This window comes from Manis pentadactyla, chromosome 12, assembly GCF_030020395.1.
Source record: "Manis pentadactyla isolate mManPen7 chromosome 12, mManPen7.hap1, whole genome shotgun sequence".
Classification (NCBI taxonomy): Eukaryota; Metazoa; Chordata; class Mammalia; order Pholidota; family Manidae; genus Manis; species Manis pentadactyla.
In genome coordinates, this window is record NC_080030.1 from 27,693,391 (window position 1) to 27,717,973 (window position 24,583).

A 24,583-nucleotide genomic window follows, 5' to 3' on the forward strand; every position below is an offset into this window, starting at 1 on the left:
GAGGCGGGAAGGGGAACAACAAATGGCACCGGAATGAGGACAGTTGAAACTCAGAACAGGGACCGTTGAAACTCAGAACAGAGACTGTTGAAACTCAGAACGGCGACATTTGAAACCCAGAGTGGGGAAGCTCTGCTCGGGCGACCCTTGAAAAGCAAAGCAGGCAGGCTCTGAAGATCATCAATCCGGTAAGTCTCCCGGGAAATCACGCATAAGGATAGGATCGAGACATCAGGGACACTATAATGGGCCAAACAAACTAAAGGAGCTAAACCGGAGGATGATTTAAAATTACTCCGTGCCCTCCTAAAAACATCAGGAGTGAAAACTTCTAAGAAGGATTTTGCCCAATTGCATAAATACATTAAAAAATACTGTTATTGGTTGCCACCACAGGGAACCCTCAAACAAACTGATTTGGCTAATGTTATGAGAGATTTTAAGAAAGCTCATAGAGTGATGCTATTTCTATATCTGTCTGGTCTTTATGTAATTTGATTCCTCTCACTTTGCAACCTTAAACTCCCCCTTTTAAGGGGCTCACTCTAGATAACCTCAGAGGTGAGTATCAGCAACTAAGTCTGCCTTTTCTTTCACTGTCCTTATAGAAGGAAGTCATCTATGGCACATAGCATTGGGCGCTCCTCAGCCACTTAAATGGGACTAGCCCGGCTGCCGATCTCAAAGTCTCAAGCGACTGGTTCCCCTGCGTCTCCCTCAGTGGATCCCCCATCTCCCTTGGGAGCTGGGAAAGTCACCTGAGTGGAGGCCAGGGTTCCCCTTCAGAGGCGTCTCCCTGGATGTGAGGGACTGAGGAAGGCCATGGGCAACTGTGAGAGTCTAGGCTGAGGCTACAGTTCATCAGCTTCTCAAAGACCCACGTGTCTGGAATCAGACCCTGACAGTGTGACTGGGTATCCATGAGGAGTGCCTCTCTGTCTCTCTTTCACTACCAGCCTGCTTCTTCAGGTGGCCCTGGCCTCTGAGTGAGGCAGGGGGTATCCCTAACTCTCTTCTAACTTCATCAGTTTCATGGAACCCGATGCTCACCACCGCAAGGTAGGAGATCTACACGTCAACCTTATTCCTGACTTAATACTGCACTTTTTAATCTCATCAAAATGTGTCTGGGCACCCGTTAGCCACTTAAAAGACGATTAGCATTGGCTACCAGTCTTAAGTCTTGAGTGAAAGGTTTCTTGTTGTCTGCTGCTCCTTGATCCCCCACCTCTGGATGGATGGGAATGTCAGGGAGTGACTGAGCTGATTTCCTACTTTCCTGTCCTCATCTGCGGACTCTGAGGACAGACCAGACCAGTAGACTGTTGGTCCTTAGATCTCAGCTCTGGCTGATTGATCCTATAGCGCTGAGTGAACCTCCAGCTAGGCTGCTACCTGTGTGAAAGATGCAAATGATCCTTGACCTCTTAGCTCAGAGATCAGATTTCTTGCAGTGAGTGACTAGCAGGATAACTCCCAGGCAGTGGGAGAAAGTGGTGTTTAAGAGCATAAACCACACCATAAATGTCCATGGCAGCCTCTGAATTTTATCTCGGCCTTAGGAAAAGTTTCCCTGCTCCCCATTCAAAGCAGTCCTTTTAGGCCTGTGCCACTTTCTCCTGTGTAATGTAAATGAAGCCTGTAAAGTAATTAAGCTGAACCCTCAGACCAACATGTAAATGGCTGTATTTTATTGACTCCTTTCCTTAGAGGCAGTCGTCCTAGGGCTAAGCATTTTCTTTTCTGCAGCCCCAGGGAAGTGAAACAAGCCTGTGACTCAGATCAAGACTCTAGCAGCGAAAATTCACACAGTCCCTGCAGTTAGGCAGGGGGCTCTCAAGGAATGACTAAAGCTTGGGCAGAAAAAACTAGGAAAACTAACTGGGAGCATTTGATCCCTAAATTCTAAAAAAGAAGTGTCTTTTCTTCTGCACACAAACCTGGCCTCAGTACAAACTCTCTGATGAGAGAGGCTTGGCCCCTGAGAGAAGTATGCAATATAATGTTATGCAGCTAAATATATTTTGCCACAAAGAAAGAAAATAGTAAAAGTCCCATGAACTCCTACAATATGGAACTAGTTTTCTAAATTCTTTTAGTGAAAATTTATTCTACTTATTAAGTTCATCGTTATCTTTGAAAATTGGGAAGTCTTAAACTAGATTCCCTGAGATAGAAGAAATTTATTTTTTACAATACTGGCTTTAAATAACTGGTGCTAAATTGTACTTTCATTTCATTTCCAGCTCTCTGGACACACACACACACAGTCTCTCTCAGCTCAGAGCCTTCATCGGCCCTTTTAGTCTGGGGCCGACTAAACCTTAACCCAGTTAGGTAAACTGCTCGCCCTTAAGAGTGTATTCTTGAAAACTGAAGTACTTTTAATCAAGTAATCTAAAAAGAAAGAAGGCAATTGAATATTAGTGACTCAAATATTTGTATCGGTTTGTGTATACGTTTTTATATGAAAAGTGTTGCTAACTGTAGTCATTATGTCTCAGTCTGTATGTTTGTGTGTAAGTGTGTAAATGAGAAATATTTTCCTACCTCCGGATGGTATTAGTAAAAATTGATTTAAAGACAAGCGTTGTGAAAATTGGGCATTCTAAAACTTCCGAAAACCTAATAAAAAATATTAAGCATTAATGCTAATTTAAGTTTAACTGAAACAGACATGTCTTTATAGCTATCAGCTGCCAAAGTTTACTCAAAGTCACTTAAATTAATGTTACCTGTTAAATATTTCAAGAAGATATTTAAAGGACAGCTTGACTTTGATGTTTGGTAAAAACTATAAGTAATCTGGCATGGTTCCTAAAAATCAGTAAACAAGTGTAGCAAATGAACATCTTAATAATAATGCTGTATTAATGTATAACAGTGTACATATCTGCAAACAGCCTGAGAATTTTTGTGGCAACCAAAATTCTTAAAGTTTGCTAAGCTATATTATATAGACATATTTTATGCTTAATAAGAAATTGTGCTGTAAGGCACATTTCCAAAAATGATAAAATTTGTGCATAGATGTATTGATCTGAAGAATGCTGGTCTAACAGTTTTCAATGACCTTTTTTCAGTGTTCACTGAAGGTTAAAATACCAAATGGTTTTAAGTTCTAATGAAAACTACTTAATATAATAAGGAAAACATTTCTGTATGCTAAAAATGTATGTTTTAATAAGAGAAGGCATAAGGAATATAAATGCATTGTATTGAAAGTAAAAGAAGATAACTATTCAAAAGTACAGCTGTTTGTTTAAAGACAGTGAACACTGAATGTGAAAGGAAAATTTCAAAAAGTTTATAAAAAATTGATATAGTCATGTTATGTGAAATTGAAGCAAATCTTGATATCAAGTACACACCAAGACGAATTTTTTGTTAAAAGAACAAAAGTTGATTGCTCTACCTTTAATGTTGAAAGATTGGAAAAAATTTTCTGATTATTTACTAAAACAGTTTCTTATGCTTAAAGTCTCAATGACTTGTCTGCGTATTTAAGAAAATAAGATCTTAATGTTTAAGACTAAGCTAAATGTTCTTAAGAGCTGTCTAACCTTCTGTATTTGCTTTTAAACTGTCTTATTATCATTCTGGTAAAATAATAAATGTTATTTCATAACTATAATTCTATTTAGGCAAGTGCCTTAAAAACTTTTGACAGCTTCCCAAGACGAAAATTTAAAAAGTACTTCTACCTTTGGTGAACTCTGATATTTTCCAGAGGGCCCCTGGAACATGTCAGTGGAATTTCTTCTCCTCATCAAGGAAAATATTTGACTAATTTGGCTTATTTTCCTGATATATACTTACCTGGAAAGCGCTGTCAAAAGAAATAATTCTAAACTTTATTATTAAATGTTTCATGTTACAGAAATATCACTCTTCCCCCTAAAGCACTTACTCCTGATGCCTAATTAAATTTACCTGTTAGCACTACTATAATTAGATTCTGTAGGTATTAATTGCACTCATGTACCCTCTTGCTGTAATTCTACAATATTAAGGTGTTTGTGGCATGAGACACATTCTTCCTGCCCTAATAGATCATCCTGGATATAAGCACAAGAGACATCTCAGAGCTCTGCCATCTGATTGCGACGACAACTTGAAACTTTCAGATCCTGCCGCTGTTGCAGTTGCAGCTGTATTCCTCCTGCTGGTTCCTGGACTTGTCGTATGAATACAGAAAGAAATATCCAAGCCGGCCTGTGCATAAAGTAAAACAAATCTGACTGCTTCTATATTATCTGAACTCAACCAAGAACTGAGAGAAGTACGAGTTGCAGTACTTCAAAATCGTGCTACTATAGACTATCATTAAAAGAACATATGGGATAAAACTCTTAGAAAAAAACACAGGCAAAAATCTCTTGGACATAAACATTAGTGACTTCTTCATGAACATAACTCCCCGGGCAAGGAAAACAAAAGCAAAAATGAACCAGTGGGACTATATCAAGCTGAAAACCCTCTTTACAGCAAAGGACACCATCAATAGAACAAAAAGGTACCCTACAGTATGGGAGAATATATTCGTAAATGACAGATCCGATAAAAGCTTGACATCCAAAATATATAAAGAGCTCACGCACCTCAACAAACAAAAAGCAAATAATCCAATTAAAAAATGGGCAGAGGAACTGAACAGTTCTCCAAAAAAGAAATTCAGATGGGCAACATACATGAAAAGATGCTCCACATCACTAGTTACCAGAGAAATGCAAATTAAAACCACAATGAGATATCACCTCACACCAGTAAGGATGGCTACCATCCAAAAGACAAACAACAATAAATGTGGGCGAGGTTGTGGAGAAAGGGGAACCCTCCTACACTGCTGGTGGGAGTGTAAATTAGTTCAACCACTGTGAAAAGCAGTATGGAGGTTCCTCAAAATGCTCAAAATAGACTTATCATTTGACCCAGGAATTCCACTTCTAGGAATTTACCCTAAGAAAGCAGTACTCCAGTTTGAAAAAGACAGATGCACCCCTATGTTTATCGCAGCACTATTTACAATAGCCAAGAAATAGAAGCAACCTAAGTGTCCATCAGTAGATGAATGGATAAAGAAGATGTGCTACATATACACGAATATTATTCAGCCATAAGAAAACAAATCCTACCATTTTCAACAACATGGATGGAGCTAGAGGGTATCATGCTCAGTGAAATAAGCCAAGCAGAGAAAGACAAATACCAAATGATTTCACTCATCTGTGGAGTATAAGAACAAAGGAAAAACTGAAGGAACAAAACAGCAGCAGAATCACAGAACCCAAGAATGGACTAACAGTTACCAAAGGGAAAGAGACCGGGGAGAATGGGAGGGTACGGAGGGATAAGGGTGGGGAAGAAGAAAGGGGATATTATAATTAGCATGTATAATGTGGGGGTGGGGGAAAGGGGAGGGCTGTGCAACACAGAGAAGACAAGTAGTGATTCTGCAACACCTTGCTATGCTGATGGAGTGAATGTAATGGGGTTTGTGGGGGGGACTTGGTGTAGGGGAGAGCCTAGTAAACATAATGTTCTTCATGTAATTGTAGATTAATGATAACAAAAAGAAACATAAGGGAGGTATCACTCCCTCACAGGATAAAATTAACTATAAATCAACAATGCATGCTTTACATATCCTTTATTTTGATCTTTTAAAGGGTGTCGATGATCAGCTATGGAAGTACATTTTTCTGATAATATTTCTTTTGCTTAAAAAAAAGTTCCTGTGTGGTGTCTCCAATAGGTTCTTCACAATGGTATAAAGGTCACATCAAAGTGTGGGCAAAGGGTTTGTTTGTGTTTATACAGAGAATCAAAGCCTAATTTGGCTACTTAGAAAACAAATTAAGATACGATATGAAGAAGAACTTCCAACATCAACATCCTCTGGAAGAGTCATTCCAGAAGATGATCATCAAAAAACTTCAACAAAGATCCTGGCGCTATTGCAGTTGTAGCTGCATTCATCCTGCCAGTTCATGGACTTGCCATTGGAATGCAGAAGGAGATATCTAAGCTGGCCTGTGCATACAGTAAAACAACAAATTCAACTAGTTCTATATTGTCAGAACTCAACCAAGAATTATTAGAAGTGCGAGTTGCAGTGCTCCAAAATAATGCTACTATAGACTATCTTCTGTTAGAACATATGGGATGTGAACAGTTCCCCGGAATGTGTTGTTTTTCATTTGTCTGATTTTTCTCAAACTATTCAAATTCAGTTAGACAATATCCATCATATTGATAAGTTTTCACAAATGCCTAGGGTACCTAACTGATTTTCTTGGTTTCACTGGATGTGGCTGGTAATTGTAGGTCTACTTTTGTTATGTATCTGTATTCCTATTCTGTTAATGTGTGTACGCAACTTAATTAGTAGTTTGTTAAAACCTATACATGCTTATGTTACTATACAAGAAGTTATGTCAAAGAAATAATCTTCCCATGTTTTCTGCCATCTTCTACTTCTATAGCTTTTCTTCTTCCTTCCTAATTGCAGCCCTTTAGTAGAAATCGTGCCTCATATAGAAAATTACCGAGTATCATAATTCTTCCAAGTGGTAAAGCTATGTCAAGACAAATGCTGGGCATAGAAGCCACAGGATATAAATCTGCAAAGAAGTAAAAAGCTAACCTTTTCAAAGAATATTGCTTCTCTCTCACCAACTTTACATTTCCCTGTATGGCTCCCGAAGATGGCTGGTTAGCCAGAGATGGGTAAGATTCCTCAAGGGAGGAACAACCTAAGACAGGCACAGTCGCAGAGGAGCCATCAGGTGAGAAGTTGGGGATCAACGGAGGTGAGGCTTAGAACCTCACCGCCCCCCCACCAGTTTTGAGAGAAATCTTCTGCATCCGTGGATGTTTTGTTGCCCTTGTCTAGCTTGGATTAATACTTAGTCTATAGGCACAGACCTGATCACCTACACTTGCCCTCTTACAGCAGTAAATTATGCTTTCTGTCTTTATCTTGCATCTACCTACCACTTCAGCATTTTATTTAAAAAAATAAGGGAGAAATGTGGGATTCACATATAAATCAAGTATAAAAATCAAATGACTAATCATATCTGCCTTGATTGTTTATAGTTCATGATGCGTGATCAAAACCAAAGTTTCTGTGATATGGCTGCCCCTTGCACTGTTCACCATGTAAGAACTTACTCACCATGTAAGAACTTGTTCACCGTGTAAGAACTTGTTCATTATGCTTCAGAAGATTGGAGACTGTTGAGAGTTAGGCTTGGGGTTGATTAATGATTGTGCATTGAGTCCCCTATACAGAATTTTATTGTTGTTAACAACTATTTGATCAATAAATATGAGAGATGCCCTCTCAAAAAAAAAAATATGGAATGTGAACAGTTTCTGGGAATGTGTTGTTTCAATTTGTCTGATTTTTCTCAAACTATTCAGTATCAATTGGATGATATCCATCATATAATCGATAAGTTCTCACAAATGCCTGAGTTATCTACCTAGTTTTCTTGGTTTCATTAGATATAGCTGGTAATTGTAAGTCTGCTATTGTTGTGTATCTGTATTCCTGTTCTGTTAATGTATGTACGCAATTTAATTAGTAGTTTGTTAAAACCTAAACATGCTTACCTTACTCTACAAGAAATCATGTCAAAGACAATCAATTTTCTCATATTCTCTTCCATCTGCTGCTTCTTTTTTTTCTTCCTTTCAAAATACAGCTTTTTATTAGAATTCGTGCCTTATACTTAAAATTGCTGTGCATCGTACCCCTTTCACTGGCAAAGATGTCTTAAAGCAAGTGCTGGACATAGGCCATGGGGCATAAATCTGTACAGAAGTGGAAAACTAACCTTTTCAAAGAATATTGCTTCTCTCTCACCTCCCAACTCTACATCTCCCTGTATGGTCCCAGAAGATGGCTCATTAGCCAGAGACAGGTAAGATTCCTCAAGGGAGGAACAACCTAAGGCACAGTCACAGGGGGGCCATCAGGTGAGAGATTGGGGGCCCGCAGAGGTAAGGCTTAGAACCTCACCCCTCACCCAGTTTTGAGAGATATCTGCACCCGTAAATGTTTTATTGTCCTTGCCCAGCTCAGATCAACATTGTCTATAAGTATAAACCTGTCACCTGCACTTACTTTCTAACTGCACTAAATTCATCTTTTATCTTCGTTGTTTCACATAAATTGAAGAAATAGACTTTTATACTGTAGTATATGTTAAAAAAACCTTCCATTAGAAATTTTCTACTTATTGTACTCATATCTGTGCACTACTTAAAAAGTGGAAATGTGGGATTAATGGGGTTAATACATGATTCAAGTAATATAGAAATTAAATGACTTGATTGTTTTTCCCACACACTCTGATGTGTGATCAAGGACTGAGTGATGAGAACCAAAGCAGTTCTCATGGCTCGGAGCCGCCTTCACACAGTTTGGTGTCCTTGAGAAGCGTTGCTTCCTTGGGCTAGACTCAAGGCCAGATAAGGATGTTCAAGTTCACTGTAAGTTCATTTGGTCAATAAATATGAGGAGTGCCTTTTCGGCATTGCTCTTGAGCTGTTACACCTTGAGTCCCCTGGCTGGTCCTTTCAGGTCTTCAGTATCTCATTGCGTCTCCTCCCTTGTCTGCAGGTCAGAGGCGGGAAGGGGACCGACAGGTGTGTGTATGCTAATCTAAAATGCAAATGACTTAAGGAGCAGGAATGATAATTCCTTTTAAATGGGTCTTTGGTGTTGATTCATAGAAAGTTTCATGATGGTGACACAAAGGATTATACTTAAGAATAAAATTAATTATTGATATTAAAATATGACACTGAGTTATTACCTGCTTTATGTGTTAATAGTTCATTTTCTTTTCAATTACTGAAATACCAAGTTTACTACCATAGTATATTGTGAAAAGTTTAGGGAATCCCAATAGCACAAAGCCAACCATACAAATAAACAAAAGCAGCTTTCACTTGTTTTTCTACTTTGCAATTTGTGGAGAAAATATAATCTATTAGCTATTATGAAAACATAATTAACATCTGAAGCATCTCCAATGGCCAATTATAATGCTATAATAGGTGAGATCAAGTCAGTATTTAAGCAGGATAGATTTTACATATATAGCTGCTTCTGAAAGTTTTTCTGTGTATAATGGATTGGTGGCAACGTTTCTTTTCTCTAATTTTAAGTCTTTTCTGGTGAATAGTACACTGTAAGTATTTATGTCTGAACACTTTGTATTTTCACAATAAATCTTGCGGCTATACAGGCACTCATTTACCCTTTCTCTTTAATCCCTGCATCTTTCACTGATAATGTGGATTTGGCTAAAGGCTGATTGACAGATCAGCAATTGCTATACTGACTGCAGTTACTACTGAGAGATCATATGCCCCACCTAGCAGAGTATCTTTTCTAAACTCTAAACTCTAAATATCTCCAGGTGGTATCATTAAAACTGGAGTATCTAGAAACAGACACACCTCTGCTTTCACTCTGTCAATCATCCAATTTTCTGTTTTTATGTTTTTTTATTTTATTTTATCATTAATCTACAACTACATGAAGAACATTATGTTTAGTAGGCTCGCCCCTTCACCAAGCCCCCACCCCACAAACCTCATTAGTCACTGTCCGTCCAGCTTAGTAAGATACTGTAGAATCACTACTTGTCTTCTCTGTGTAGTACAGCCCTCCCCATGCCCCACCCCACATTATACATGCTAATCGTAATGCCCCCTTTCTTTCCCTGCCGTTATCCTTCCCATCCAACCCATCCTCCCCAGTCCCTTTCCCTTTGGTACCTGTTAGTCCATTCTTGGGTTCTGTGATTCTGCTGCTGTTTTGTTCCTTCAGTTTTTCTTTGTTCTTATACTCCACATATGAGTGAAATCATTTGGTACTTCTCTTTCTCTGCCTGACTTATTTCACTGAGCATAATACCCTCTAGTTCGATCCATGTTGTTGCAAATGGTAGGATTTGTTTTCTTATGGCTGAATAATATTCCATTGTGTATATGTACCACATCTTCCTTATCCATTCGTCTATTGATGGACACTTAGGTTGCTTCCATTTCTTGGCTATTGTAAATAATGCTGTGATAAACATAGGGGTGCATCTGTCTTTTTCAAACTGGAGTGCTGCATTCTTTGGGTAAACTCCTAGGAGTGGAATTCCTGGGTCAAATGGTATTTCTATTTTGAGCTTTTTGAGGAACCTCCATACTGCTTTCCACAATGGTTGAACTAATTTGCATTCCCACCAGCAGTGAAGGAGGGTTCCCCTTTCTCCACAACCTCACCGACATTTGTTGTTGTTTGTCTTTTGGATGGTGCCGATCCTTACTGGTGTGAGGTGATATCTCATTGTGGTTTTAATTTGCATTGCTCTGATAACTAGCTATGTGGAGCGTCTTTTCATGTGTCTGTTGGCCGTCTGAATTTCTTCTTTGGATAAGTGTCTGTTCAGCTCCTCTGCCCATTTTTTAATTGGGTTATTTGCTTTTTGTTTGTTGAGGTGTTTGAGCTCTTCCTATATTTTGGCTGTCAACCCTTTATCAGATCTGTCATTTATGAATATATTCCCCCATACTGTAGGATGCCTTATTCTATTCATGGTGTCCTTTGCTGTACAGACGTTTTTCATCTTGATATAGTCCCATTTGTTCATTTTTGCTTTTGTTTCCCTTGCCCTTGGGGGTATGTTCATGAAGAAGTTACTCATGTTTATGTCCAAGAGATTTTTGCCTATGTTTTTTTCTAAGAGCTTTATAGTTTCATGACTTATTCAGTTCTTTGATTCATTTTGAGTTTACTTTTGTATATGGGGTTAGACAATGGTCCAGTTTCATTCTCTTACATGTAGCTGTCCAGTTTTGCCAACACCAACTCTTGAAGAGGCTGTCATTTCCCCATTTTATGTCCATGGTTCCTTTATCGTATATTTATTGACCATATATGTTTGGGTTAATATCTGGACTCTATTGTGTTTCACTGGTCTGTGGGTCTGTTCTTGTGCCAGTACCAAATTGTCTTGATTACTGTGGCTTTGTAGTAGGGCTTGAAATTAGGAAGTGGGATCCCCCTGCTTTATTCTTCCTTCTCAGGATTGCTTTGGCTATTTTGGGTCTTTTGTAGTTCCATGTGAATTTTAACAATATTTGTTCCAGTTCGTTGAAGAATGCTATTGGTATTTTGATAGGGATTGCATTGCATCTGTAGATTACTTTAGGCAGGATGGCCATTTTGACAATATTAGTTCTTCCTAGCCAAGAGCATGGGATGAACTTCCATTATTAGTGTCCTGTTTAATTTGTCTTAAGAGTTTCTTGTAGTTTGCAGGGTATAGGTCTTTCACTTCCTTGGTTAGGTTTATTCCTAGGTGTTTTATTCTTTGTGATGCAATTGTGAATGGAATTCTTTTCCTGATTTCTCTTTCTGCTAGTTTATTGTTACTGTGAAGGAGTGCAACAGATTTCTGTGTATTAATTTTGTATCCTGCAACTTTGCTGAATTCGGACACAATCAACTCTTAATTACAAAATCCTCACCCCATTGTTTTGGCAAACCTGGGTCTACCAACTTAAGTGTATAAAGGGCAGAACTACAGAGAAATAGGTTCTAAGAACAGTTCAAAGTAAAGATGATGGCTTCAGAAATGTTTCCTGTTCCCTTTGATAAAATTGTTATGTAAAATCATTACGTTATTCCAGGTTTTAACTGCAGATCTTTTTATCCTTACTTCAAGATTCTTTGTAACTGGCCTTTGAGTACCCTGCAGAAAACTGACATCAAGGAGTTAGAGGCCACTCTTCTATTTCTGACAAAAATCAAATTTGGAGAACCTTGTCCCTTCCGCTTATGATAAATTTTAAATAAGTTAACTTTGAAAAGATCTTATACTGCAGAGCAAGTGTTCGTATTTAAAAATTGCTGTCACAAAAGTACCTGTTCAGAGTTTAGCCAACACTAATGAAAGGGTTATATCCCAGAAGAAAAAAGTCACTGTTATGTAAAGAAGCCTAAAATTAGCTTTAGATGCCAATATTTAAATATGGCTTTTATACCACCCTCATAATTCTGACGGTATTGAAATATCCTCTCCTTAAAATGATACTTTCAGTTAATTAGCTTGTTCCTGCCACCTTTCATAGCATCTGTGCCTCCAACAACATAAAGCGCCCCCACATTGGATTTTCTAGGCTTGGTCTGAGGGCTTTTCAGCATTTGTCTTCTCTCAGGCGAGAGCTGATACTTCATAGCTCCTATCAGAAGTTTTTGCCTCAAGATCAGCAGTAAACACGGGGCTGTCATCAAGACCTGCAAGTAATTAAAAGTAATAATTTATAGTATATGAAATGAGCCCACCATTAGAAAGAACATATTCATGTGGAGAAATTTGGAGAAAACTTGAGCTAATTCAAATGTAGAAATGCTATCATTTAATATTTTAAGTTGCTTAGTGACATACTTTGTGTTCACTGATGATTTGAAGTGACTAAAGGCCTCCATGTAGTAGCTAAAGATCTCTGCAGATTTGACATATTATTCATCTTTGGAATACATACACATTCACTCTCAAGGGGCGAAAGTGAAAAAGAACTCATGAAATGTGCTTTTTAAAGCAGTCAAAGCAAAGGACTTGTGTATGTACACTAAGCAAGCATCTCCCTGTCTACTGCATGTTGCTGGACAAGCAGCCACCTTTAATGCTGGATTTAGAGGAGGGAATGCAGACACACCCCGTGAAAATGAAACAGCAGTGCCCACAGGGTGTCACATCTTTATCATCAAATCACTTTTGTAAGGTATTCTGAAAGCAGGGGCTTTTTATCTGTATGCATGTACATGTGTACATCAGTGAAGTACATATGTTAACAAGAAGGCAACACATCAGCAAGATGGCCAAACCATGCCTGACAGACAGCAAGACCCTAACTAAATGGGATAAACATTAGGTATAATATTTTTCCTAAGATGAGCTGAGAAATTAAGTTTGTTTCAGAATTTATCAAGCATGATTAGATTGGATCCTTGGAGTTTGGCATCCACAGTATCACAGGACATTGAGAAGAGTATCAGATTGTTGTAATGAAGGTGTTGATTTCACTCTCTAAAACTTCCCTGAAGTTTCCTGTTCTGCACTGGTTAATCTCACCTCTGTTCTCACCTTACCTATAATTTCTCATGGGTCACTATTTTTACTTGGCTGGTGAGACCATAGACATTTCCTAATGCATACACTGCTGAAAATAGGTTTGAAATTTGGGCTGTGTAATTTATTTTCTTCCAAAAATATTCTTCAAAGGTTTACTACCATTCTCTTCACATATTTCATTTCTAGAATATTTAAGGTCACTTTCAAAATTGTTTTGCAAAGTCTGTATCCCATCCACCACCAGCAAAAGTCCCCAGGAGCCCCCATTCTAGGCTCTAAGGCCTGTTTGGGGGTGGGAGGCCAAGGCACCACTGCTTGTATGGGCTGAAAATGTACCCACATTCTAACAAAGTAAGAGAAGTCCAAACTAAGCACTTTGCTGAAAGAATGTCATATTGACTTAAAGCAGTGTAGTGTCAAATGTGTCTGATCCTTTGCACCATTGCATCTCAAGTGTTTACATACCTAAGAATCATCTGGAGAACTAGTTTTATTCCTTCTCTCTGTCCCCAGAAATTGATTCAGTATGCATGTGGTGGGAATCAGAAACTGAGTTTCTGACAAGCTTCCAGAGAATGGCATGCAGCTGGTGCAGGGACATTCTAAGTAGTATTGCCTTAGAAAATCTGTTACATTGTATAGACCTCTCATGAGATAAACACACATAAGAACATTAACATACAATTTCCATAGATACTGAACCTTGTGTCTAAGATTACTTGTATATTTTAATGTTTCTCTGTTTGGTGTGACTACTGCCTTGCCCTTTGAATAATTTGCTATACCCTGGAGAGCAGTCAATGTTTTTCATTCCATATGGATAGATTCTCAGGCTTACTAGAGTTCCATGGAATTTAACTTAGAGCTAAAAGTAAAAAAAAAATGTAGAGAAATCATCAGCAAATGAGCATTCTGTTTTTCAGTATTAACATTTAATTAGTAATTTTGTTGAAAATCAATGAATTTTTTAGTGTCTATGACACCACTGATCCACTAGGTCCAGATAAGGTCCCTCCTCCCAATGTGGATGTTGTTTCAGGACTTTAGCCACAGGCTCTATATGAAGTGTGCAATATATTCATATATGGTACATAAAGGATATCTACTATTGATCAATTTGCTACAGAGAAAAAAGTGTGGCTTTCACTAACAGTAGAATTATGTAGTGGGATGGTACTCTGCCCTCCCTAAACATCACATACTAAAATTCATTATGAGATAGGTCAGTCCTGAACCTTATCCAAGGGTATTTGTTTCTAGAATCATTTTTAGGATAATCCTTCAGCATGCATGATGAAGATGCTGTTAATAATGATGGTCTAGTGCTTCCGACTATTACAGTTTGCTTTCTATCACAGCAGCTAATTACCCATGTCGGTAGTGATTATCCTGAATCTCTCTCCTAGAGTCTCCTCTGACATGCTACTGTACCAGTTATCATCGCCTTGCCTAGAAGGTGGGCATAAAAACACAAGTATTTCTAATTGAAGCTTGCATATGTCCATCAAAAATCCTGTACACTCCAATTATCAGAAATCCTCTACATAAAATAAAACTAGGCAACTAAGGAATAGATTAATGCCTAGTGGTAGTTCAGAATGAGAGTTTGCTCTGCCTGGGTAGATGCCCCTGCCTGTGGTGGCAGTAAGGGCAGTCTGATGGAAGAGAGCAGCATTTCCAGGTCTTGCTGCCTCACCTGCACATCATAACCCACCCACTGCATGACAGCATTGAAAATGGTTTCTTCATCAGTCACATTAATGTCATCACTGCACAGAAGTTTGGAAATTCCATTAGCTGGAAGCAGGAGGAATTCTTGGTTCTTTATTACCTCGATGAAGTGTTCCTAGAAAAGAAAGGTCTTCTACTGAAACCTTGTACTTTGGAAACTTCTTAACACAATGAAAATATCAAAACGTTTCACTTTGTTACATTTCATAAAACGCCAGAGAGACAGACATATGCATTATACTGCCTGTGACAGGAGGCATGGGTGGGAGGGTGCTTGTGAGGCTGAAGAGCCAAATGCTTCCACTAGGGATATTTGTGGAATACAAGGAAAGACCATAACTGTTTCACGGGCCATGCAGTGAGTAGCCGAGTTGATTTTCTTTCCTAGCTGTTGTGCATTGCAACAGCTTAAGACTCCAGAACTGATGTTGAGTTGGTCTCTAGTCCAAAACCTTAAGAGAAAGGCTGAAAATTTTCAAGGTGGGTACTATGTTGAAGGCCTGGGAGGGGTAGCTCTGGCTGTGCATTTGAGGGGAGAACATGCTGAATTCCTCTGAGATGAGAGGAAGAAATTGATGAAAAACTCTTTTCTCTTATGGCAAAACACAATCTGCTATTAACCAAGGCAAATTTTTATTTTATAATGGACAACAATTTCTAGAGTCAGGATAATCTAAAAGGGACTCCTGTGGAATTATTTTGGGGGGACAGTGGGACTCTCAATTTTTATGTATTATATCTCCATTATTCCTACTGTCACAGTGTTATCTTGTATTTTGTCAAGTACAAATTTCAGGCAGCTGTGTTTCATTTTTTATTTCTCAAAACAACTCTATTTTTTTCTGATTTATAAGGTCATACATTTTCTGTGACAACACAATTATCATTTCCAACATTTTTTTTCAGGATCTCATTTTCAATGCAATGAACTTTATTTCTGAAGTACAGATAAACATGTCTAGTTGGCAATTTATGTTGCCCACTAAGTAGATATTCAGGAAGAAGTGAAAGACAGCCTCTGAATAACTGGAGGATCTGAATAAATCAAAACAATCAGCTCCACTCTGAGTCTGTCACTGTGCAACTGAGTTAGCCTAATAGAAAAATATTTCATTTGATACCCCATCAGGAAGCTCTGATACCATAAACTCTTGAGTTAACTTGCTTGTTTAGACCAAGAGCCCTTTTGTGACTGAAGCAAACAATTGAGAAAAACCTGATGATTTACTGCAGCAGATGTCCCCACAGGAAAACCCTCTCACCTACAGCAAAAGAATAGAACTAGTACTGTTCCTACACCTCGTCGTACATCACATTTGTACAGTTCTTCACAATTTACTGGTTTCTGTCATGAACAACTGTCATCAACAATGGGATTTTCAGGGAGGTGGAAATCTGAGGAGAAAAAAGGCTGTGTGAACTGTTTGATCTCCTGTGCAGTAAACAGCAAATATGGATTCAGACCCAAGCCTTTCAGGTCTACTTCATTTTGTCTGGTACTGAAACTGCTTTTCATAAGTGACATAACTTTTGTAAAAGAGTTAAGAAACAGATAAAGCACTGCAAAACTTGTGGTTGCCCATTACTGGTACTGTATGTACACTCTGAATGGTATAGTGTCAATACAATAGAAGACTCCATACTTCCTTTTCATTTCTATCCACTCTCGAAGGAAAAGAAAACAGAAAGTAAATGAGATGGTGGGAGGGAGGGAGAGAACGAGAAAGGAAGCGAGGTGGCCGATATGGATCATAGTATAGTCTATCAGATTGGTTCATGCATTAGAGAAAGCTAAGAAGTGATTAAAATGCTTTACATGAGGGTCATATTTAGATATAAACATAAATTAGGTTTTTTTGATAGAATTGTGGCTTCAGAGGGCCTGCCTAATGAGATGGTTGAAAATTGTGAATACAGTGAATTAATCTAAGTAAAACATAACCATGTGTTGGTCTAAAATATGTACCTATGACACTACCATACCCAGTACTATAGCAAAATAGTCAAGATTAATATTAAATTGCCTTATATTATAATTATTTTGCTCCTAATTTCAAGGTAAACACTCTCCTCCATGCCCCTTCCTAAGAGTCTTCTTTTGTGCCTTTGGTTTCATATTCATTTTTTTTAAATCCACACTTAGACACTGTGGTAAAACTTATTAAAGAATATAGCACACTTGCTCAAGGTTTCACCGATGCTGGCTACTGCTTATGTGATTATGATGCTTAATTTTATGACTCAAATTGAGCTGTGGAGTGTCCAGACTTTTGGTGAAATACTATTTTGAATGTGTCTGTGAGAGTGTTTCTGGATGAAGCTCTCTCACATTAGGGAGGGCAATCTGTTTACTCAGTTTACAAATCAAGTGACTGTAATTAATTCTTGGAGTTTAACACTTTTCTAAGACATTAAACTTATTTGCATTTAATACTATCAATAGTATATTACAAAAAGAATTATTACAGCAAGAAATATACTTATTTTACTAAAATAACTAAACAGGGATTTGGGTTGGATTAAAGATGGTGTGAGAGGTGAGACAGAGACCTCCTAAAACCACATATATTATAAAAATTTAATAGAACTAATCTTGAAAGAGCAAGAGGAAAGAAGGCTGCACTAGACTGCATACACCTGGAGAAAAGAGCAGATGTCACAGAACAGGGTAACATATCAAAGCTGTAACTCAGCAGGGCCCAAGCCCTTCCCCTACTTCAGGTCACAGGTGTGAAGAATAAAGACAGAGTGGGGAGGGAGTGGAGGCCTGGGACTGCTAAACACCTAGCCCTGCAGACATGCTCTGGGATCATGAACCTATGTTGCATGGTGCTCTGGAGATTTAGTGAGTTTGGAAAGCTAAGACAGGCAGAACACTTGGAGAGATGGAGATTCCAGTGTAGAACCCTTCACTAAAAATCCAACCTTATTGAAGATAGAAAGTTAGCATAAGTACAGCCATCTTAAAAAGCTTAGACACCATTTTTTAACCTAGAAGGAAGAAAATAGGAAAATATTAGAACCTTGAAAAACAAGTTAGTCAGCCAGCGTTAATTGCAGTGACCTTTAGTTAGCCAACCTCAATCAGTTAATCATACATACCAAACTTATCTTATCTCACCCGACCCCCAGGATGTGGCGTCAGCCAAAATGTATGTGTTTTTTTGGAAAAACAATGTGATGTGCTTATGGAAAAATACTGCCCTTGTTGAAAATGCTATAAAAACCTCTGACTCTAAGTGCTCGGGGTCCTTGTTGAGACCCACTGCGTCGGGCTGACACTTGGACCCCAGCTAGCTGGTCTCTAAATAAATTCCTCTTGCTTATTGCATCAAGAGACGCCTTCTGTGAGTGATTTGGGGCGGCGCTGTCCTCTGGGAAAAATCCAACACCAGCTGCTTGTGGAAAACATGGATTCATATCTGGTGGATCTTGGTGAGCAGTCTGAGAGACGTTGTAAAACCAACAGGGCTGCTAAAGGGGTAAGGATTGCACAGAGCTTAATGCTCAGGAGAAAGGACAGGTAGACAAAATTGTCCAGGTGCACTCTGTGAAGCAGGTTTGGAGCATAAATGATCTTCAGGTGCTCCAATCACCAGGCTGGCTATGCAGATCCAAGACCCTTAACAACATGCTCCTAAATGATCAGTGGATCATTGACCAAATTAAAACAGAGATCAACAGCAGCCTGCTGTGTCTTCCTCCCAACTATCCTACACCTGGCTCAGACTTGCAAACTAGCAACCCCTGCCATGGCCTCAGGCCAGGTAGAGGGAAGCCCCACCTACAGCAGCTACAAACACAAAGCATAGAGGATGATACCTGTGTGTTCAGCCCACTGGTTCTGGCAGTGGTGACAAGAGCAGCCAGTAAGCAGGATAAGCTCTTTCCTCTCCCCAAGAACAAACACCTCTACCCTGTGACCCCTGACATTGTGCCAGGGGCTGAGCAGCTCCAGAGAGTAGAGCTTCTGGGCACTAGAGGGCAACACAAATTATGAAACGTCAAAGGAACATGGTTCAAGGCAAAATTATGAATACACCTGAGAAAGATTCAAATGAAATTAACCTTATGAATCTTCCTGTAAGAGATTTCAAAATAAAAGTCATTAACATGCTCATGGAGGTACAGAAAAATATTCAAGAACCCAGGACCAAATTCAGGACAGAGTTCCAATCTTTGAAGAACACAATGTGTAGTATATTAAAGGCAGAATAGACATGGTGGAGGAGACAATAAATGAAGCAAATTAGAGAAGAGGAATACAAAAAAGCTGAGGCACTGAAAGAAAAAAGGATCTCAGAGAATGAAAGAATACTGAGAGAACTGTGTGATGAATCCAAACAGAACAATATTTGTGTTATAAGGGTACCAGAACAAGAAGACAGAGAAAAAGAGAAAGTGTCTTTGAGGAAGTAATTGTGGAAAACTTCCCCAGTCTGGGAAAGGAGATAGTATCTCAGGCCATGGAGGTGCACAGATCTCCCAACACAAGGGACAAAAGGAAGACAAAACCAAGACATAATAATTAAAATGGCAAAGAGCAAGGATAAGGAATGACTATTAAAAGCAGTCAGAGAAAGAAATAAGATCACATACAAAGTAAAACCCATCAGGATATCATAAGACTTCTCATCAGAAACCTTACAGGCAAGAAGGGAGTGACATGATATATGTAATGCAATGAAGCAGAAGGGCCTCAAACCGAGAATACTTTTTCCAGCAAGATTATCATTTAAATTTGAAGGAGGGATTAAACAATTTCCAGATAAGCAAAAGCTGAGAGAATTTAACTCCCACAAACCATCTCTACAGTGTATTTTGGAGGGACTGCTATAGCTGGAAGTGTTCCTAAGTTTTAATATCTGTCACCAGAGGTAATAAAAAGGGATAGACAAAGAGAACAGAATGTGATACCTAATATATAAAGAATGGCAGAGGGAGAAAAGGAGGAAAAACAGAACATTTAAATTGTGTTTGTAATAGCATAGTAAGTGAGTTAAGTTAGACTCTTAGATAGTAAGGAAGTTACCCTTGAATGTTTGGTAATCACGAATATAAAGTCTGCAATGGCAATAATTACATACTTCTACATAATCACCCTAAATGTAAGTGTTCTGAATGCACCAATCAAAAGACATAGAGACACTGAATGGATAAGAAAACAAGACCCAACAATACGCTACCTACAAAAGACTCACTTGAAACCCAAAGACATACACAGACTAAAAGTGAAGGGATGGAAAATTGTATTTCATGCAACTAATAGAAAAAAGCAGGTGTTGCAGTACTTGTATCAGACACAATAGACTTCCAAAAAAATAACAAGATACAAACAAGGACATTTCATAATGATAAACCGGTCAATCCAGCAAAAGGCTATAAGCATATATATATCTATGCACCCAACACGGAGAACCTACATATGTGGAACAAATACTGACAGAATTAAAAGGGGGAAATATAATGTAATGCATTTACTCTAGGAGACTTTAACGCTCCACTCACTCTGAAGGACAGATCAACCAGACAGAAAATAAGTAAGGAGACAGAGGCATTGAACAACACATTAGAACTGAAGAAACTACCAGACATCTCCAGAACTCTACACCCAAAAGCAGCAGGATACATATTCTTCTCAAGTGCCCATGGAACATTTTTAAGACTAGACCTTACACAGGGCCACAGAAAGAGCCTCAGTAAATACAAAAAAGATTGAATTTGTACCAATCAACTTCACAGATCAAAGAGTATAAAATGAAATAAATTGTACAAAGACAACAAAAAGGCTTACAAACACATGGAGGCTTAACAACATGCTCCTAAATGATCAATGGATCATTGACCAAATTAAAACAGAGATCAAGCAAATGAAAACAACAGCACAACACCCCAACTTCTGAGGGATGTAGCAAAGGCAGTTCTAAGAGGGACGTATATAGCAATCCAGGCTTATTTAAAGAAGGAAGAACAACCTCAAATGAATAGTTTAAATTCACAATTATTGAAACTAGAAAAATAAGAACAAATGAAGCCCAAAGTCAGCAGAATGAGGGACATAGTAAAGCTCAGAGAAGAAATAAATAAAATTGAGAATAATAAAACAATAGAAAAATTTAATGAAACCAAGAGCTGGTTCTCTGAGAAAATAAATAAAACAGATAAACTCCTAGGCAGACTTATTTAAAAAAAGAGAGAATCTACACACATAAACACAATCAGAAATGAGAAATGAAAAATCATGATGGACACCAGAGAAATACAAAGAATTATTAGAGAATACTATGAAAATCTGTATGCTAACAAACTGGATAACCTAGAGTAAATGGACAACTTTCTAGAAAAACACAACCTTCCAAGACTGACCCAGGAAGAAATAGAAAATATAAACAGACCAATTACCAGAAATGAAATTGATTCAGTAAATTTAAAACTACACAAGCAGAAAATTCCTGGACCAGACAGATTCACTGTTGAATTTTATCAAACATTTAGAGAACACATAATACCCATTCTCCTAAAAGTTTTCCAAAAAATAGAAGAGGAGGGAATACTTCTAAACTCATTCTATGAAGCCAGCATCACTATAAAATCAAAACCAGGCAAAGACACCACAAAAAAAGATAACTACAGACCAATATCCTTCATGAACATAGATGCAAAAATACTCAACAAAATATTCTCAAACCAAATTCAAAAATACATCAAGAGGATCATACACTGTGATCAAGTGGGATTCATCCCAGGGATGCAAATATGGTACAATGTTCGAAAATCCATCGACATCATCCACCATATCAACAAAAAGGACAAAAACATGATCATCTCCATAGATGCTGAAAAAGCATTTGACAAAATTCAACATTCATTCATTGTAAAAACTCTCAAAAAATGGGTATAGAGGGCAAGTATCTCAACATAATAAAGGCCATATATGACAAACCCACAGACAACATCATACCTAACAGTGAGAAGCTGAAAACTTTCCAAGATCAGGAACAAGACAAGGATGCCCACTCTCCCCACTTCTATTCAACATAGTACCGGAAGTCCTAGCCATGTCAATCAGACAACACAAAGAAATAAAAATCATCCAGATTGGTAAGGAAGAAGACAAACTGTTCCTGTTTGCAGATGATATATATTGTGCATAAAAATCTCTAAAGAATTCACTCTATAATTACTAGAACTAATATCTGAACTCAGCAAACTTGAAGGATACAAAATTAATGCACAGAAATCTGTTGCATCCCTATACACTAATGATGAACTATCAGATAAATCAGGAAAACAATTCCATTCACTGTTGCATCAAAAAGAATAAAATACCTAGGAATAAACCTAACCAAGGAAGTGGAAGACCTATACCCTGAAAACTACAAGACATTCTTAAGACAAATTAAAGAGGACACTAATAAATGGAAATTCATCCTATGATCTTGACTAGAAGAATTAATATTGTTAAAGTGGCCATTATGCCTAAAGCAATCTATAGATTCAATGCAATCCCTATAAAAAGATTGACAGCATTCTTCAATGAACTGGAACAAATAGTTCTGAAAGTTATATGGAAATGGAACCACAAAAGACCCGAGGAGCCAAAGCAATCATGAGAAGGTAAAAATAAAGCACAGGGGATCTTGCTTTGCAACTTCAAGCTCCTGAACAAAGTCACAGTAATCAAGACAATTTTGTACTGGCACAAGAACAGACTCATACATCAGTGGAACAGAATAGAGAGTACAGATATTAACCCAAGCATATATGGTCAATTAATATGTGAAATAGGAGCCATGAATATACAATGGGGAAATGACAGCCTCTTCAATAGCTGGTGCTGGCAACACTGGACAGCTACATGTAAGAGAATGAAACTGGATCAATGTCTAACCCCATACCCAAGAGTAAATTTGAAATGGATCAAGGACCTGAATGTAAGTCATGAAACCATAAAACTCTTAGAAGAAAATAAAAGCAAAACAATCTTGAATATAAACATGAGCAATTTCATGAGTATATCTCCATGGGCAAGGGGGAAAAAGCAAAAATGAACAATTGGGACTATAACTAAAAAGTTTCTACACAGCAAAGAACACCATCAGTAGAATAAATATAACTAAAAAGCTATTGTACAGCAAAGGACACCCTCAGTAGAATAAAAAGGTATCCTAAAGTATGAAAGAATATATTCATAAATGGCATATCCGATAAGGGTTTAACATCCAAAATATACAAAGAGCTCATGCACCTAAACAAACAAAAAGCAAATAACCCAATTAAAAATGGGCTGAGGATCTGAACAGACACTTCTCCAAAGAAGAAATTCAGATGTCCAACAGACACATGAAAAGATGCTCCACATCACTAATCATCAGAGACATGCAAATTTAAACCACAATGAGATATCATCTCACACCAGTTAGGATGGCAGCCATCCAAAAGACAAACAACAATAGATGTTGGCAAGGATGTGGAGAAAGGGGAACCCTCCTACACTGCTGGTGGGATTGCAAATTATTTTGACCATTGTGGAAAGCAGTATGGACATTCCTCAAAAAACTAAAAATAGAAATACCATTTGACCCTGGAATTCTTCTAGGTATTTACCCTAAGGATGCAGCACTCCAGTTTGAAAAAGATGTATGTACCCCTATGTTTATTGCAGCACTATTTAAAATAGCCAAGAAATGGAAGCAACCTAAGTGTCCATCAGTAGATAAATGGATAAACAAGATGTGGAATAAATACACAATGGAATATTACTCAGCCATAAGAAGAAAACAAATCCTACCATTTGCAACAACATGGATGGTGCTAGAGGGTATTATGCTCAGTGAAGTAAGCCAGGTGGAGAAAGACAAGTATCAAATGATTTCACTCATCTGTGGAGTATAAGAACAAAGGTAAAACAGAAGAAACAAAACAGCAGCAGAATCACAGAACCCAAGAATGGACTAACATTTACCAAAGGGAAAGGGACTGGGTAGGATAGGTGGGAAGGGAGGAATAAGGGGGAAAAGGGGAATTATGATTAGCACACATAATGTAGGGGGTTCATGGGGAAGGCAGTATAGCAACCACAATGTTCATGGAAGTCTATATTGATACAAAAAAAAAAAGAAGGGGGATTTAAGGAGACCCCAGTATTGTGTTTCGATGCACATCCTGCACTAATACTGTTTCAGTCACATAATAAGAATTCGAAGACAAGTTCATTTTAAGCAACAAACATAATTCAAGCTGTTTATCAGAATATGTTTTATCTGCAAGAGTAAAATACCAGACAGGAAACTGTTAATACTTAGTTCAAGAATTTAGGTAATTTAACAGGGAAGTTTTCATGCTTAGTTTTTATGTAGGATTACCCTTTGAATTATATAACTGGTGTTCCTATAGATTATATGGCATCTATATTTAGGATATAGGAATATAAAATAATTAAAAACATCAAAAATGACAATCCATTATAATATGGTTCTCCACATTTCAGGAATATGTTTGAAACTTCAAATTCTGAACAATAACCAGGGGTAGGAAGAAGAAAGAAGGTTTAGAAGAAATTTTTTGAGAATTCAAGCACTAAAAATTTGAACATTTTAAGGTTTTCATAAAATCTCTAGAAAATACTCTATTTAAATGCACCTTAAACATAAAACTGTAATGTTAATTTTATTTGTTTCTGTTTATGTGTGGTTTTCGAT